Raw genomic sequence first — 18,187 nt, forward strand, 5'->3', positions numbered from 1 at the left:
TCTACGTCACCTCCCCGCGCGCCGTGTGAACGCTACAAGATGCTTCGAGCACGAAATTGGAGCATGTCGTTGCTAGAACGATGTTTGAAATAGCATTGAATTGACTGTTTGAATTTGGTTTGTTGATATTATTTATTGATAATATATTTTATAAACATCTACATTTAGTGAAATAGAATTTAATTTAGTTATGTATTTAACTGGTCTTTTTATTAACTTAGATGTGATATGGTAAGCTCATTTTACATTAATATTTAATTATTTTACAAACATAACTCAGGGTTTCGACTATAGCACTAACATTTTTTTATATAGGAGAAGGGGGTAAACGAGTAACGGACCGCCTAAAATCCCCGTTTAAAACATATTGTTACCTCTATTTTGTCAAAGATAATGACAGGGATGATGATATGTTTTACACAGAGATTTTAGCATTAGAAACCAACGGTAAGTTAGATAAACAGAATTCCATAAAGTATTAAAAATGCTTCGTATATGACGGATAAAAGCTAGTTTGTTTTAATATTTAATTCCGGTTTAAAATTGTAAATTTGTAGGTATAAAGTTAACATTGTGCATCGATGACACTACATGTCACCAATATTATAAATAGAAATGTTTGTATGGATGGATGGATGTTTGTTTGAAGGTATCTCCGGAAGGGCTCTACGGATATTGATGAAATTTGGAATATATGTAGAGTATGCTCTACATATATCTGGAAGAACACAACATAGGCTGCTAATAAAGTTCTTTTCAATTTCGCGCGGACGGAGTTGCGGGCGACAGCTAGTAAGTAATAAACAACATCGTCTGACTCATTTGTGGGACACGTGTAAATTAGATCACCTTCGCAGAAATATGTCGTAACAATTTTAAAAAGGTAAATTGCGTTGAACGTATCTCTTACATTTTTTCCTAGTCGTCGTTCGTTTTTAATACAATAATCGAATAGCGGAAATCAAACTCACAACTAGGTGATCAATACCGTACCAATAGTCATTGGGCTACAGGAGCTTTCCTTTATATATATATATGTTACGATAGTTGACATACGATTTAAATTTCTATATGTTAAAGCATTGATGCATCGACCTCATGATATGACGTAAATACATGTTTTTTTAATAACCAAAAAAATAAACAAATCAAAGAAATATTTACACGAATAAATATATACAATTTAGCAAAGTTTACAAGATCTAAAATGTTAGTCAGACTGTTGACTTATCCTAAAGGGAGTCGGGACAGCAATGCAGTACCATTGGTATGTTCAAGAATTCAACCAAGGCAGCGCCATCTAGTGTGGTAATTTAACATCCAACTTGTAATGTAAGCTTGTAAATTAAATAATTATCTTGTAATGCCAGACATTATAAAAGACTTGTTTACACGTTAAATAGAAAATAACCTATAATAGCTTTGGTCGTTTAATGTATAGGTACTTCAGACATAAAATCTGCACTAAGGAAAATCCTTAGTGGCCATTTAATAAATTTATACATTAGTAAATGTAATAAAAGCTTTGAACACTGTTCGAACTGAACAAATACATTAATGATTTGGGGGAAGATTTGTCTAATTTTACTATTTTTTGGACGACTAGTATAACAAAACTATGACGTCATATAAAAGACAAAATTATAATACAAAGTAATAATAATAAATAAGGTAATCAAATTAATTCTATTAAAACTTGTCACGCCACCTGTAGTTGAATAAAAGAAACATTTAACGCACTAACAGTAAAGTCGCCAACGCCCTCTAGTGAGCATCTAAACCTGTTACTAATTACAGTACTCGGCCTAATGAAGATCCACCCGACCTCGGTCACTCGGTACTTTCTAACCTGTTAAGGCGAAGTCACACTCAAGAATTGTTTAATTTTTTTTTGAACGTAAACTTAGAACGCTTTTATTTATAACGTAAGCATAATTGTGTCTGTTTCGGAAAAGATAAGGGCGATTAGAGATTTTATAGACCCCTTCGGGAGCCTATGGCAAATAATAACTAGAATTACACTTTAAATTGGTTTAATTAAAATAAATTAAAAATGCATCGGTGGTTAGATACTAAACTAAAGAAGTGTATTAAAAACATAGCGAAATTGTTTTATCAAGATTTATTGCGATTGCTTCCCCTTAACAGTGTGACATGCGGCTAACGCGGCGACCGACCTGTGACCCAATGGCGGTACCGGCTCTCAGAATTCCTTATGAACCTTCTAAAAATAACATATAAACACGTTTCATAAAATTAAACGTGGATTTAATTTAATTGTAGGCAAATACAGTTAGGAGATATAACTTTTATCAAACTTTTTTGTATGTGATGTAACTTTTTTTTTATATAATAAGGTGGCAAACGAGCAAACAGGCATGTGAATTCGCTGAAATAGAGAAGCCACCGCTGCCCATAGGCATCCACTGCCTTACTTTAATCGACGGAGGAGGGACAGCACAGAAAGAGAATACTTACTCATCCTATACGTCTCCTCTTCTATTAAATTCACTTCCCCTTCCCATCCTTTTCCACTTAAAGTCACTAATATGTGACAAATCCACATAAGTTACTACTTTTCTTGGTTTTCTGAGACCAAAAATCTCCATTTAAAACATATTGTCACCTCTGTTTTATCAAAGATAATGAGGGATAAGGGATGACGATATGTTTTATACAGAGATTTTGGGCTCAGAAATCTTTTGTAGCGTATTTTGAGATAAAAATTTATCTAAATTCCGTTGCATTTGGGGCCGGCTAACTAAATTTCAAGATGCGTTCTCGCTCTTTTTTGATATGAATGAGGCAACTCGTCGGGCGCTGAGGCAATTTATTGGCTCGGTTTAGTGATACCGCCTCGCCGACAGCCGACACGGGGATTAAAATAATAAATAAGATTATTCTTAACGGAGCTCATTTGAGCAATACTATTTTCAAATTAAGGTAAATTCTTTCGCGTAGACATCGAATCTATCTACCAATCGTATTAACTATTTTACTCAAGTATTAGTACTACTTTTATTATATTAATGCACAAAATTCGAGTTTTCACTGCTGTTCGACTAGTACAATAACATGTTGTTATCTTTTTCTCTGTTATAGAATGACAAGGATGTAATTTTTTCGGCTACACAAGTTAATAACATCTTTTTATAACTTTGATATAACCCAGGTAGAATAATTAAAATAAATCCAGTAGCTTGATAATTTAAATGACGTATTCTAAAACTGTGTAATATGAACTGTTCATTTGCAATATTAAAATTATTTCCTACATTAAATTATTGTCATTTAAAATTTGTTTTAAACTTTAAAAAATTAACAATAAACCAAAAATTGGAAATAAACTAATGATATAAACTTTCAAAACATTGTTTTACACGGGAATGTGACTGGAACCTGTTTCCAAAAGATTCACAAAACCTGCAAAGAATCGTAAATAATAACTACACATCTCACCCACATGTTCAGTGACTTGTGAACGTGTGATGAATACGTGAATAAACTTTAAACTATTTCGTTAAAAATGTTACTCAACATACAGTGGGTGTTTTGATTCAATTGGAAGACTTACTGCGCTCAGGGTCATTCATTGTATACTATGGAGTCTTTTAGTGTAGGTTTAGTGACTGAAATTTACAACTGAAGTTTAATGTCTAAAATTTAAACAACCATTTTATTACACTCATATAAGATGTAATGAATCTTATTACAATAGTTTAAAGTTCATATTTGCTTGCTCTGTTTTCTGTGTCGGTCTCGATTTTTCGCGATTCTTTTAATGGACTTACACACACCAGTTCGTAATTTTAATTTAAACTTTTAGATTCACCGCTCTATCCGTAGGTTTCTGAGACCAAAAACTCTGTTAAAAACATATTGTTATCTCTAATAAAAAATAAAAATAATTTTGTGGCTCAAAATCGAGCTTACGAAGTGTCACTGCGTCCATGGCTTTAACTTTACACGGTTAAATTTGTAAATTGTAATTCCATGTTAATTTTATAACTATTTATGGTCCAGATATTTATAAGTCTGTGCATATTAGTTTCCGTGACAGTGTCACATTGAGAGAAATGTACGAGCTTTTACGATCGATATTTGACCTATGAGGCTACGATCGGCAATTCATTGTAAAATATAACACTTCTAAACTTGATATTCCGAAATAAACTAGTTTAATAGTTGTTCTTGATATGCATAAACATTTTTTATTAAATCACTTTGTGTGTGGTATTTTTTATTTCGATCTAATAAATATGAAATCGTAAAAAACACAAAGTTTAAGACTTTCGTAAATGACAAACTTTGGTACGTTAGTTAAAGTTGTCATGTAAAATAACTAATAGTCATTTGTCATACGGCGATGTCCTTTTAATATTTTTTGCCTAAGCTAAGTTTAATAACAATATTCCCATAATAAGAACACTCCACATTTAATGTGTCATACTTCAAAGCTTTGTCTAAATTTAAATAATTTATTACTCAATACAAAAAACTACACTTCAAATTGACTTCTGGTTTGTACTTTATTGTTAGCATAAGTAGCGTAATATTCAAATAATGAACTTCTGTACTTAACCCATACACTAAATGAATGGTTCTCTAAGGGTTGTTTGGACCGGTTTTATTGTACATAAAGGGTTAAAGATCCTTATAAATAAATCGCTTTGTGTCATTGTCCGACGAAATAATTTAAATCGGGAGCATGACATTTTTTGTATTGTTTTGAAACTATTGTCAAGTGAAAATTAAACCATCCGGAATTATATTGCATAATGTCGTCCTCCTTAAATCATTAAGTAGATAGACAGTAGTGTAGGGCTATGTTTTCTGTATATAAACTAGTGATATAACGTTAGGCTATTGTTTTGTTTACTTTAATAGTGGTAGACTAGTTGACCGAATGGGTCAGTTTGCCCGGTGCGCCACGACTACAAAGAAGACAGTCGTGAAATTCTGTGTTTTGTCTGGTAAGTGTGTGTACCGGAGTCTTAATTTAAGTCCTCTTATCCATCCCACCCTTTTCTTATAAGGTAAGGATGGTAATGGGAAGTGGATTATTGCGGAAGAGGGGACAAATGCTGAGGAGAAATATTCTCTTTCTGTGCATTCCCTCCTCTGTGTAAATGTGTAAGGAAATTGCTGTAACGGTCGCTTCTCTATTTTGGCAGAATTCAGATGGCCGCTTGTTCTTTTGCCACCTTACAAAAAAATTAAATGATAAAAATGCTACTACTACGATAACAGTTCAATAGAAAAATATGCTAATCGACATTTGGTACACATTGTACTTTTGCCTTTGATAATACTGATAAAAACACTTGATATTTTTAACAGCTTCAATTGAAATAATTCTATGATTTGCTTAACCATATATTGCGATTTCGGAAAACGTCAGAGATCAGCAAACCGTGACTAACGGCGCAGATTATCGTCTACGCGTCACGTCACGGATTAAACGACTGTCAATTTACCTTTTATCCAATACTCCATGAATATTGTGACTGTGACGCGTTTGACTAGCGTTTGACATTATTTCGTAACGGACCTTTATCAAATATTGTTGTCCTTTTTTACTTTGTTCATTATATGTCATATTTTTTTACTTAAGACTGAATACACAACAAAGGAAACGATATGAATGTCTTTGTATCAAGTTATTTTATTTTTACTTCTAACCACAATATTATTTTAATTTATGTAGCAATTATATGTGTTAAATAGCGAACATAAAAGAGTAAATGATTATATTATAGCAAAAAAGACTTGTACGTTCTATACAAAATAAACTACAAAGTAAACGAAAAAAAAAATACTGTTAATAAATTCATCATATAAGGTAGAATATCCTAGCAAAAAAGTTATGACATTCAACGTTAGAAATCGAACGTGTTACATGTTAAACGTTATAAAATGAGTACTTTATGTTGTGCTCTAGTTGCACGAACATTTCCCACGTATAAAAATGTTATTACGGTGTATTAGCGTGGTGAGTAGCCAATTTACGTAGGTTTGTTCCACATTGGCCTTAAGTTTGCGACGAGCGGCACAAGTGACGGAGCGGGGCGAGGTAATCGAAAGAATAATATAATGTAGCGCACGAGCGGGAGCAGAGTAGTACTTTTGTTTACATCACACCGCTCCGCTTGTCGCTTATTTCGTACCCGCGGCCTTAAAGTAATATATTAAACTAACTTCCTGGTTTTGTCATGAATGAAAAAAGGAATACGGAATGTGTATTGGAAGGAAATATGAACAGTTTCTCATCTCATTAAAATGTGTAAAATTACACTAACGTATACCTAAATGTGTACCTAAAGTTTAATGAAATAAACCTATTCAAACTTTCGTGAGACATTATCATTAACTTCACGTGAGCGACGGGCCGCGTCCGCGAAATAATAGCAGTCCCACTCACCCTGATGAAGGGTCCCCAAAGGGCTCGAAACTAGTCGGTGACGACACCGGATACATATACGTGAGTGTTTTAGCCGTTTCTATATAAGTTAATGAAATAAACCTTGTGATTTTGTTAAAATTTGTATTTTTTTAAATTAAAAATTAATGGCATGATTCAATAAGTCCAAAGTGGAATATGACTATCTCAGTTCCGATCAGTAATGGCGTTATAATAGTGCCCCGATGATGGCCGCTTAATGAGTTCAAAGTGTTTTGGACAGATCGCTATAATAATAACGTTACACTTTGTTAATGTGCACTATTGCGTCTCTCCATACTTATTTTTGCATCTCTCTAGAATTTAACTTGTTATTGAAGATTAGCTTTCGAATTATTGACCTTTTAATGGCTTAACTATTTTTAATAAAATTGCACCAATTCTAGTGTATCGTAATCATAGATGATGTTATTTTGATTGTGACTGTACTGATGATATTTCATTACTAATTACTAAGAAATGTGTGAGTCGAAAATGCTACTCAAATATTGACCTTACTACATTAACCTTGTAATTTATATCGCTCTGATATGCTATGAAGGTCCATTTTTAGGTCCATTACTGTATATTTAAAGCACGTGACTATTATCGTTATTGATAATTATTTTTAAATTAAACATAAGAAATGAAATGATACGAGTATATTTATTTAACGTAGTACGGGTTACGCTAATAAAATTGCTAAATCTCTTGGTTAACCGGCATGAAGCAATTGCAAAAAAAGCAATACGTGAACGCCATTGAAGAAGATGTAATCATTAATCCTTTGGGTTAAAGAAGCTTGAATATATTTGGGAAACGGTGCGACAACTACGATGTGTATCAATTTTTTATAGCAAGTAACAATGGCAGTACAAAGCATTGTGTTCTATAGAAGTTTACCAACATACAGCTCGACAATGTGACGCGTGATTAATTTTATAAGTGCGGGGTCTGTCCCTTACCGTTTATAAGTGGGTTTTGTGATAAACTCAATGGCGATATCTTTTGTTGAAGTTAAAATATATCGGACTTTGTTCGTGTATTGCCAAATAAAATACGGTTTATCGTAAATATAGCGGTTAAAGTGTTCGCGGCTAAAAGTTCGGATATTTTAATATATCGGATATGTAACATCTCTTGCGATGACCTGATGGTATTTTTTTTTATTTTTGCTTGTTTTAGAGTAAGAAAGAAATGTGAAAATGGTTACGGTATTTTTAAGAGCGCAAATGTTCGATTTAATTACAATAAAAAAGGATTTTTAACATATTTATTTCAACATCTATAAGACCCGTGAAGTTATCAAAATAAAAAATTTCATCTTATATATAAAATTTCCATGTCACAGTGTTCGTTCCCGTACTCCTCCGAAACGGCTTGACCGATTCTCATGAAATTTTATGAGCATATTGAGTAGGTCTGAGAATCGGCCAACATCTATTTTTAATACCCCTATTAAGTTTTTTTTAACTGCGCGCGGACGGAGTCACGGGCGACAGCTAGTATTATTATAATATAATACTTTAATATGATAAAATATTTATTAATTTAAATCTTCCAATTAACAATAATCTATTCCCAATACGTAATGATTACGAAGGGATTTAAATTAATTAAATGTGAAAGAGAGAAAGGTATATCGAAGAAAAGTAATCCTACGTCATAAAATAACAGATCAACGGTAAACGAAGGTAATTTGGAATCTTCACAAAATGTGTCGAGCAATAATCATAAATAAATATAAATTAGTTTCGATTGAATCTCGCGATAAAAATTGATACCCTATGGTATAGAATAGATTAAGTTATACATCACAGGTAAAGATGTAGTTCACAACTCACTTTTGTTCCACCTCATTTATAACGTGAAATACATATATTCTTATCTCACTTGGTTAGTAAAAACAAATCAAAAAAAAAACTTAAAAATAAAACAGCATCGATTATTTTTTATATCGTTATTCGAATTAAAACATCTACTATTAGTCCTTATCAATTATAAAAATTGCCTAGCACGAATATAAGTGACAAGCGACATCGTATCGCTGCTATGGACGAGTGCGGAATTCGAGGGCCAGTCAGTCGATGGTTTAAAGAGTATTTGAGCAACAGAACATTATGTACAAAGATAAAAGATACTATCGGGGAGGAGGAAATTATAAGCTCTGGAGTACCTACTGGATCGGTGTTTGCCCCCTTGGGTTACATCATGCACGTAAACAGCATGGTGAACGTAATTAAACACTGCAAGACCTATATGTATGCTGATGATACGTGCATGATGTACGCAGACCGGGATATTACAGTGATCGAGAGTAAAATGCAAGCGGATTTGATTAATGTCATTAAATGGTCTCACGATAACGGAATTATACTAAATATACAAAAGACAAAATGTATGTTGCTCCAATCGCCATATATAAATAAGCCTAGAGTATCCATAAACATTATAGGTCACTCGTACGAGTGCTTGCATAAAACAAAAAACATATGTAATTGTAGCTGTAAACCAATCGAATTTGTTGATAAATATAAATATTTAGGGTTAACTATTGATACCACATTTAATTGGAATTTGCATACAGAATTAGTGTGTAGTAAATTAAGATGTATTTTATATAAATTTATATATCTTAAAAATGTAGTTGATAAATGCACTTTACGTATGCTGTACCATGCTCTTGCCGACTCAATAATTAGCTACGGTCTATCTGCTTATGGACGCACATTCCGAACTTACGTAGATAAAATACAACATATACAATTAAGATTTGTAAAACTATTAGTTGATAAAGAAAGTAGAAAGAAATGTAAACAGAGTGGTGATTACAATGTATTGTTTAAACTCAGTGGTATTCTACCAGTTATAGAAAAAATCAAATATTTGTTGGCAACTGAGCAAGGTAGTAAAAACTACTTTCTCGTTAAAAAGTATGTGTATGGTAGTCTAAGAAAGTCAGCTCGTAATATTTTTGACGAACCATGTGCACAAAACTATTATGGAGAACGGACGCGTAGATATCTAGTGCCGCGATTATTTAATGCATATGCCCTCCAAGAAGATAGCCTGAGAAAAGGCAGCGATAAGAAAAAATTCAAAACGCAGTTACTAGATACATACGCTACCGAGTAAGTAACTGTTTAACTTGTATAGATTAATTTATATTTTTATTTTAAATTGTAGTGTCTCTTTTGTAGTAATAATTTAATTAATAATTAAGTAATTTGTAGTATTAATTTTGTAGTAATTTGTAGTATTAGTGTATTGTAAGCATTTTGGGTGCAGTTTTTCGCCAATAAACTGCTCTTGCAGTTTGGCGAAATTATTGTAGTGTAATTAATTTTGATGTACTGCATACATAAATAAATAAAAATAAAAATCGAAAAAAATTGTGTTAAATTTTGTGCAGCGTAGTACATAGAATATCGGCCGTAAATTACAGCAGAAATTTCATTATAATTTTGATATAATTGAAAATGACGATACGAAGGTACTTCTCGCAAAGATTCGTGTTAGGTCCACAGTGACAACTCACAGTAGTTCTTACTGAGTTTAGTAACGGTAATATATATTAATGATGTCATAGAAGCGTTGTATTTCTGTGTAAAAACCATAGAAAAGACTTTTAGAAACGACGTCACAAAATAACATGTGAGGAAATCCAATCAATTGATTGTCAACGGGTACGTAAAAATATTTTGAAAATTTATTCTATAAAATTTATAAGGATTACTATTTTGCTTTAAACTGTCGCAATTTTTTTCAATTTTTTAAGGTTTAAGATTAAAAGGAATCAGACAATTTAAAAGATAGACGCTTCCTTTATCTTTTTTGCAATTTGTCATTAGTCATTTAAGTCATTTAAACGTCAATTGAACAAAAACAGTTGACGCAAACAAATTGTACAAACCCGCATAAGAAGGTGAAAATCCAAGGATAAATATCGGATCAAAACAAGTAATTAATGATATAATAAATTTATTGAATTTAGCTCCTTATATACACGCCATAAAGGCGATATTCTCTTGTAGAACAGTAACTATCTTTATATAGGATGTTAAAATTTACAATCAAAAGTTAGTTTTGTGTGATCGAATCAAAAGAATAGACGATCCGCATGTGTTCCGTTTGATTAATGATATAATACGTGAACTATTCGACGAACGAAGGAAGCGGGACAATTGTCACTATAATGCAAGTCTTCTACAAAAAGATCGACCTTATTTTGCATTTGAAATAATATCTTACATCTCTTCATATATCTTAAGTCAACGTAATAAGATTTAGTTTTGTTTGATCAGATTTTCCTTGACTACATTGCTCAGGTAGTAAAAAAGTTGACTAATGATTCTGGTTAAGGATCTAATATTCATGCATTTTTTTTAGTGAGGCGAGTTGTTTTGTTACACTTAACGCTTTTTATGCTGAGCATCTGTTTAATGACATAACGACAATCTTTGTTGTTGCAACTGTCGTTCTGTTTGCTTTTTTATTTAGTTTACTTTCGTTCTCTTTATGATCTTAAGAATTGTTACTGGTAATTGATATAGTATTATTTATATCAAATTTATTTGGACTAAGATTTGAGATATTTGAACACGGAAACTTTTGCAGACCGTTAAGATTGGAAAACTATGTGTTAAGGCATAACAGACATGATCTCCAACTCATATTTTTGGGAAGTAAAAGTGATTGCCGTATGAAGAAATTGTAGTAATGCTACATCCGAGAGTGGACAAGAATTGCGTATGCCGCCCAACTGTTTCACCTCGTAATTTAAATACGGAGAACAACTAACACAGTCAAACTATTTTAAATAATTTTGTGGGTCATATTTCCAAGGTTAACACTGTATTATAAATAAATAAATAAATAAAATAAATAACTCAAAAAGAAGAAGATTACGGAAAAAAAAATTCCATCTTATTATATTATTAATTTTGTTCCGTCTGATAAATTAATTTTAGATGCTTTAGAATTATATAAACTAGACATTGTGAAAACTACAATAGAATACGTAAGTATTCTTTCTCTTCAGTTGAACTTCTTCAGGAGAGTATATCAAAGATTAAGTGCCAAGTAAAGTAAAACAGTGACATAATTTGTAGCATCTATTTATTATTTCCAATCGGTTGGCCTTTAGCTCTAGTCGTTGGTTCGTTAGCGTCTGCAGTGAGGTCGAGAGAGTGCACCAATAAATACAAGTTTGAATGTGAACTTAGAACTGGGGCCACTAAATCCTGCCGCGTGGTAACTAGGCCGGTGTTTAACATTATGGCATCAATTAAACTGTTCATCTGATACTTGGAATATGTTAATCTTTGATGAGGCGATTTGTTATACCGTTTTTAGGGCACTACGTTTTTCTTCTTATTTTTTTAATGTAGGTGATTTTCGTGTACGACAAAATTAATCACATAATAATATTATTTATATATGTACTTATTAATATTTAAAAGTAATTAAATCAGCATCTAATTTGTTAATTAAATTTATCACATAATAAATTCATTTTCATGTATCTAGCTGTGATGCTAATTAAAATTTTAATTTATCTGTTTCCCAAATATTTAGACAGATTAATCACAAGCCTCATAGATCCTTCCTTAAAATAGAAATGTGGAGTTTTGGAAATTTTTTTTATTGAAAAAAGCCTAAATAAATATTGTTATATTTTAAGCTCATTATAAGAATTATCAAACTTTTAAATAATGGAGATAAAACTAGTCCGGTCCTTTTGCTCCCAATTAAATTTGGTTCTGATCTCTATCGACGTTAATCGTTTCGTTTTCTAAAACGGCTACGTATAATGATAACGAATATTTTGTTGTTAGCTAAGGAAATTCATTAAATATCTGATACTACCCACGCGTATAAACATAAACCTACCATTAATTATCTACATTACACTAATTTAAATTAAGAACGGGAGTTTAGAAACTGATTAACAATTCAAACGCATCCAAAATGGAAATGGATCAGGTAATTACGAATTTAAAATTGAATTTTACGTTCAGTTTAGATAACTTTAATTAATGCTTGTTTGTTATTTATGTAATGTTTACTCTTTATGATTCAAAGTATTTTAAAATTGATAGTAAAGTAGAAAAATTACATATAACATCTAGTAGTATGGCTCTTAAAAGAAAAGTGCTAAATGGAAATCTATAATCTCTCATTTTTCTCACATTACTGGCGTGGATTTGGTTATTTTTTATGTTGTTAATTGTAGAATAACATTATACTAAAACCCGAAAAATTAGAACACTTTTTTTTTACCTAAATTTAACATTAATTTAAAACCACTAAGAAACAAAGCAAGCATTATGAAAATACAAGCTACTGTGTATTTACTTAAATTATAATGATCTAATATCCTACACATATTAATGTAGAGACCGCAAAACAAAAAAACAAACAAAACGCAACCGCGAGCGGATATGAGAGCCAGAATGTCCCAAATTTAATCAGCAAAGTTCCCAAGCTCGCAATACGCGTGGAGAATTACATCATTTATCAAACTTAGCTCCTAGACTATGCCACACGCGGCGACTTCTGTTCGTGCGTTAAATGTTTTTACACTTCTCTGGCTACCTGCTTTCGTTGATATCCAATAATTGATTATAACGAGTATATATATATTTGATATCATCAATTATTCTTCTTGATAGATGAAAATAGATAAAGTCACCTATAATTATAATAATAAAATAGCTTGTTACCGCTCAAACTGTAGGTTTCTGAGATTAAAATCTCTGTATAAAACATATCGTCATCCCTGTCGTATGAAAAATAAAATTGTAGCAATAACCTGTAATAACAAAATCGTGTAGAGTTTATTTAGTAGAGTTACAATAAAACCACCAACAGGTATTCTAATATGTAGAACTTTACTAAACTAGAGAGTATATTCTATCAAATCACTTAGCATCAGGTTGGATCGTGGTTAATCTCTAGTATTTTCGTTGTATAAAATGTAGAAAAAGTTTGTTCTTGTAGGCTCTATTTCTATTTATAAGTTAACACACTACTGCATATTATCAACTCGGAGCAGACCACCTAGTTGTGACCTAAAAGTATCGATCCAATATAAAATGTAGCAGATTAGATGCTCGTAAAATCAGTCCAACCTTGTTACAACGATCTTTAATGCAGCTGAATAAGATACGAGATTCCGTACCTCACACCGTTTTGTAAGCCTTGTTCATAATAAACTAGTTTAATTTTAAATTATTTACGTACGAATATATATATACAATAATGTTTTCAATATCATATCCATATTTATCGAATCATATTAAATCAATAAGTGTTCTGAATTATTTACAATACAAATGTTTTATGTTTCTTTATTTCGAGTCTTACTGATCACCAAATTAATAAAATATTTCTGGGAACCAATTAATAGAACTCGATTTGTTCTACCCTACTCAGTTTTTTTAAATCTTTAAACCAGATAACTTAAATTAATTTAAATGTAAAATTTTGTTTTTGAACCGTCCACCACGGTGTATATGGCAGTCACTTTAAAATGTATGAGCACTAAAAATAAAATTTACATATACGATATCAGATTATTTGCTATGGAAATTGGAGCACAATTTTATTTAGTGCTTTTGTGTTTAACGTCTTTTTACACTTACAAAAACAAATGAACAAAGTGTGAATCAATAATCTAATATATAAAATTCTCGTGTCACAGTTTTCGTCACCGTACTCCTCCGAAACGGCTTGACCGATTCTCATGAAATTTTGTGAGCATATGCAGTAGGTCTGAGAATCGGCTAACATCTATTTTTCATAACCCCCCCCCCATTTTTTTTTAACTGCGCGCGGACGTAGTCGCTTTCGACAGCTAGTGTGATAAACATTTCGTGAGGAATTTTACCTGGAAACCTGACATGACATATTATTATTAATTGAAATACATAAAAATTTGGTATATACACTTTTGTCAACTCTTTTATAGTCTCTCTCTTTCACACACACACACACACACACTCTCTCTCTATCTTTATTTATTGAGCAAATATTTAGATGTTTCAGAGCAATCATTTTTAATACATAATAATAATAATAAAGCCTTGTTTATTTACATACCTTACATTTACAATTGTACATCCTATTTTATTTGTTAGTATTGTTAGTTTTGACTTATGTTTAATATGTACAAGTTTAAGTGTTAGTATGGTTAGTTGCACAGCTTCAGATATGGATCTCGCTTTGGGTAAAGCTAAGCTTCCTCCTCCCTTTTCCAAGTTTTTCGGTCCCCGCCAAATACCACCAAATTTTTTAATACATAGTAGTGCCTAATTATAATAATATATATATATATATATATATATATAAAAGAAAGTCGTGTTAGTTACACTATTTATAACTCAAGAACGGCTGAATCGATTTGACTAAAAATTGGTGGGCAGGTAGCTTAGAACAAGGAAACGGACATAGGATAATTTTTAGCCCGTTATCTATTTTTTTTAATTCCGCGCGGACGGAGTCGCGGGTAAAAGCTAGTAAGACAATATAAACAAGTTTAATTGTACAGAATTCGAACTATCAAAGAATAAATCTTGATCTTTAAAAAGTCTTACTAGAATAACCCGTGATTTAAAATGTTACTGAACTCTCTCGTAAAGAATGTTAACCGTTTAACTGAGAATGCTCACTTTCATTAAATGTAAACTGCTCAGCTAAAATAGTTAGGATCTAGATCAAAAACGCTAACTGTTTAAGTAGAAATATCAAGTCATTACACAAGTTTGTAGTAACTACACAGTATAAATCTTACGAATTAATTTGAATCATTTTTGACATTGCTGAGTTCACAAAGAATAAATTAAAAATGAGACTTGTAAGCTGTTAGTAACTAATTTAGTTTTTACTAATATGTTCTATTCAACTGTTAGTTGGAACTTCCGCTGTCTTCTTTACATTTTCACTTATTGCGATGTGCTCTACTGCTACCTATTTGGTTATTATCAAACTACTTCCTTCGGATTATACTTTGTTTACCATAAACTGCACACTTTCCTTTCTAAAAAGTATTTATAGATTGAATTTAAGTGCTTTTTTGACTAAGAATGACTTAAAGAAAAACACTATTAGAAAATGTTTGTTTCTAGCATCCATTATAATGTGTGTAAGTTACAAACCGCCCCAGCCACCGCAACTCGACTGTTACTTTATCCGAGCACTAAATGTTAACATTTTACGCTTGTCTACAAATAGGTGCGAATGTTAACCTGAGATAACTGTCGACGACCAATTTAAGAGTTTATCGTAAGTGATAAGCGGTAGCGGAAAGAAATTGAAGAATTATTAATATTACGCTTAAATTGTATGAGTTATGTTGATTCATAACATTATCATATAGTTCTACAATTTAAACATAAACATAATTGTAAATTAATTTCGTTTTCATTATTTGATCCAGCAAGATTTAAGCTTAAAAGGAATCTAAAGATTTTTATAGGTAGAAAGTGTTTGAAATTTTATAAAGTAAGAAAAAAGAGTTTTGCTTTATTTAAACCAATTAAAAATTTATTTATCTTATCTGCAATATCTTATAACTTGTACCACACATTTCCGTGGGTGGTTACGATCAATAGGAATAATATCATCCTTCGCATTCGCATAGGAATTGAGATGCGAATTCGTAATCACTACGATGCGTGCTCCTTATGGTCTGGAAACTGCGTTGTAAACTTGTAACAATATGCGTGGTGTGCGCGTACTCTTCACGAATTTATCGTAATATTTTGTAGAACGTTTAGCGTTAAATGCATCTCGAATCGAGTCTTGCTTACTTTTAAGGCATCGCTGATATTAAATTGCGCATTAGGGTAAATACAGCATATAATATCAATGTATTTACGCGTTTTAATGATTAGCTTTGAAATCAATACCAGTCTATGTATACAGATATACATAGACGTATCATGATTGCGTTGTGTTTATTTCTAGTATACAAAAAGTGGCTTAATTTACTTCAATTTTAAATCAATATGTGATTAGATTAAGCAATTAAATAAAAGTAAAAAGAAATAAAACTAGAAAGTGAATATCATCAACTCCTGACTATTGTAATTGACAAATAGAGAAAAATAGCATAAGAAATGTCAAGTACTAACTCACTGCTACTGTTCAAATAATTCAATATTTGTCTAAAAATATTATGAAGACTAAAATTGAAATAGAAAGTGCTTGAAATATACGAAAATATTATTTGAAAGTAGTAAAAAGAGGTTCACTTTATGTTGTGGTAATAAGAGTTTTTATACGGTATTGATACTTTCCCGGATTCATAGAAACTTTAGGTAGACTTTGGTACTAAAATGTTTAGTACCTTCTCTGTTTTTTTTTTTTTTTTATAAGAGAAGGGGGCAAACGAGTGGCGGGAACACCAAAGTGATCATCGACGCCCATGGACATCCGCAACACTAGAAGAATTGCAGATGCGTTGCCGTCCTTTAAGAAATATATACGCTCGCTTCTTGAAGGACCCTAAGTCGTACTGGTTTGGAAATACCGCCGAGGACAGACCACTCCACAACGCAGCACGCAAAAGAAATTAAAAATGAAACTGATTAAATAAAAATTGTACTCAAAACTCAAAGCTACATTAACCTTTTAAATGCGTTGAATAAACAACTAATAATTATGATGAGAGTGTATTAAAGTTTTAAATTGCTATCAATTTTTAAATTTCAGTTCAATACAAAATAATTCGTTTAACACTAAAACGCTGAGTATTTACAAGAGTTGGTACTGATCGCACCAGCGGGTGATAAATGACCCATAATTGTGTTCGTATATCGGCGTTACGAGAAAAATTACCGAGACACGTTTAAGGAACGGATATCTGTATCCGAATCTGTTTTATTAATGTAGGGGTGTGTCTCAGTACCTCAGTAGGGCTGCCACAACATTTAAATCAAGTTAATTCCGGGCTTGGTGGGTACGATATTTCATTTCTTTACTTTCTGTTCAGATGATCTTGATGAGGTTTGATTCTGTTCTTATACTTAACAAACAAGTCTATGTTAAATATTTAGGGTTGCCACTTCTATGACGTCAATCAGAATTGTTGGATGTAAATATGAGGCCCTGGTATTTGAATTGTTAAATACCTAATTTAAAACATGCACATTTACTTTGTAATAAACTAGCAAAAGACTTAAATGTTAAAAAACTTAATTCACTTGTTTTTACTCCAATTGAATTCACAGTTTTTTTTCTTTTCTTTGTTAATAAATGCTGTAAACCAGTAACATTGGCACATTATTATAAATAATGTTCATACCACCCACAAGACAATGTACAGTAGGTATAAATCACGTAAGTTTTGAAAAATCGATTCTGGAAAGCGATGTTGAGACAATAACTGATATGGCGCTTTATCAGTATAACGGTGCGGCACTCATTAAACGATAAATCGAATATTAAAATCGATTTTCCCCGATCTTACGAGTAATTGTGTGTAATATAGTTCGAGGTGTCGATGTAACGAGATATGGGTCCGTTACTTGCAAAACGCAGGTGGTCGGGTATATCTTAAATGAATCGATTCGCAATGAATCGATGATTTCGTTCCGATGTAGTTTGACAGATTGTGGCATACATTATATTTATTTATAATGAACTCGATTTTTACCCTTTGAAATATCGCTCGTTCGAATTTCGAATGATGATTTTGCTGATTTTTTGTATCTAATTTTAATACGGATCGTTTTCAGTCATGCT

General features: G+C 31.8%; 1 protein-coding gene across 1 annotated transcript in view; it reads left to right on the top strand.

Moving 5' to 3' along the window:
* LOC106718933 (protein embryonic gonad) overlaps positions 1 to 18,187 on the top strand; it is an 80,360-nt gene that overhangs the window by 12,707 nt on the left and 49,466 nt on the right. The window lies entirely within an intron of this gene.

The sequence above is a fragment of the Papilio machaon genome, chromosome 12 (assembly GCF_912999745.1).
Source record: "Papilio machaon chromosome 12, ilPapMach1.1, whole genome shotgun sequence".
Classification (NCBI taxonomy): Eukaryota; Metazoa; Arthropoda; class Insecta; order Lepidoptera; family Papilionidae; genus Papilio; species Papilio machaon.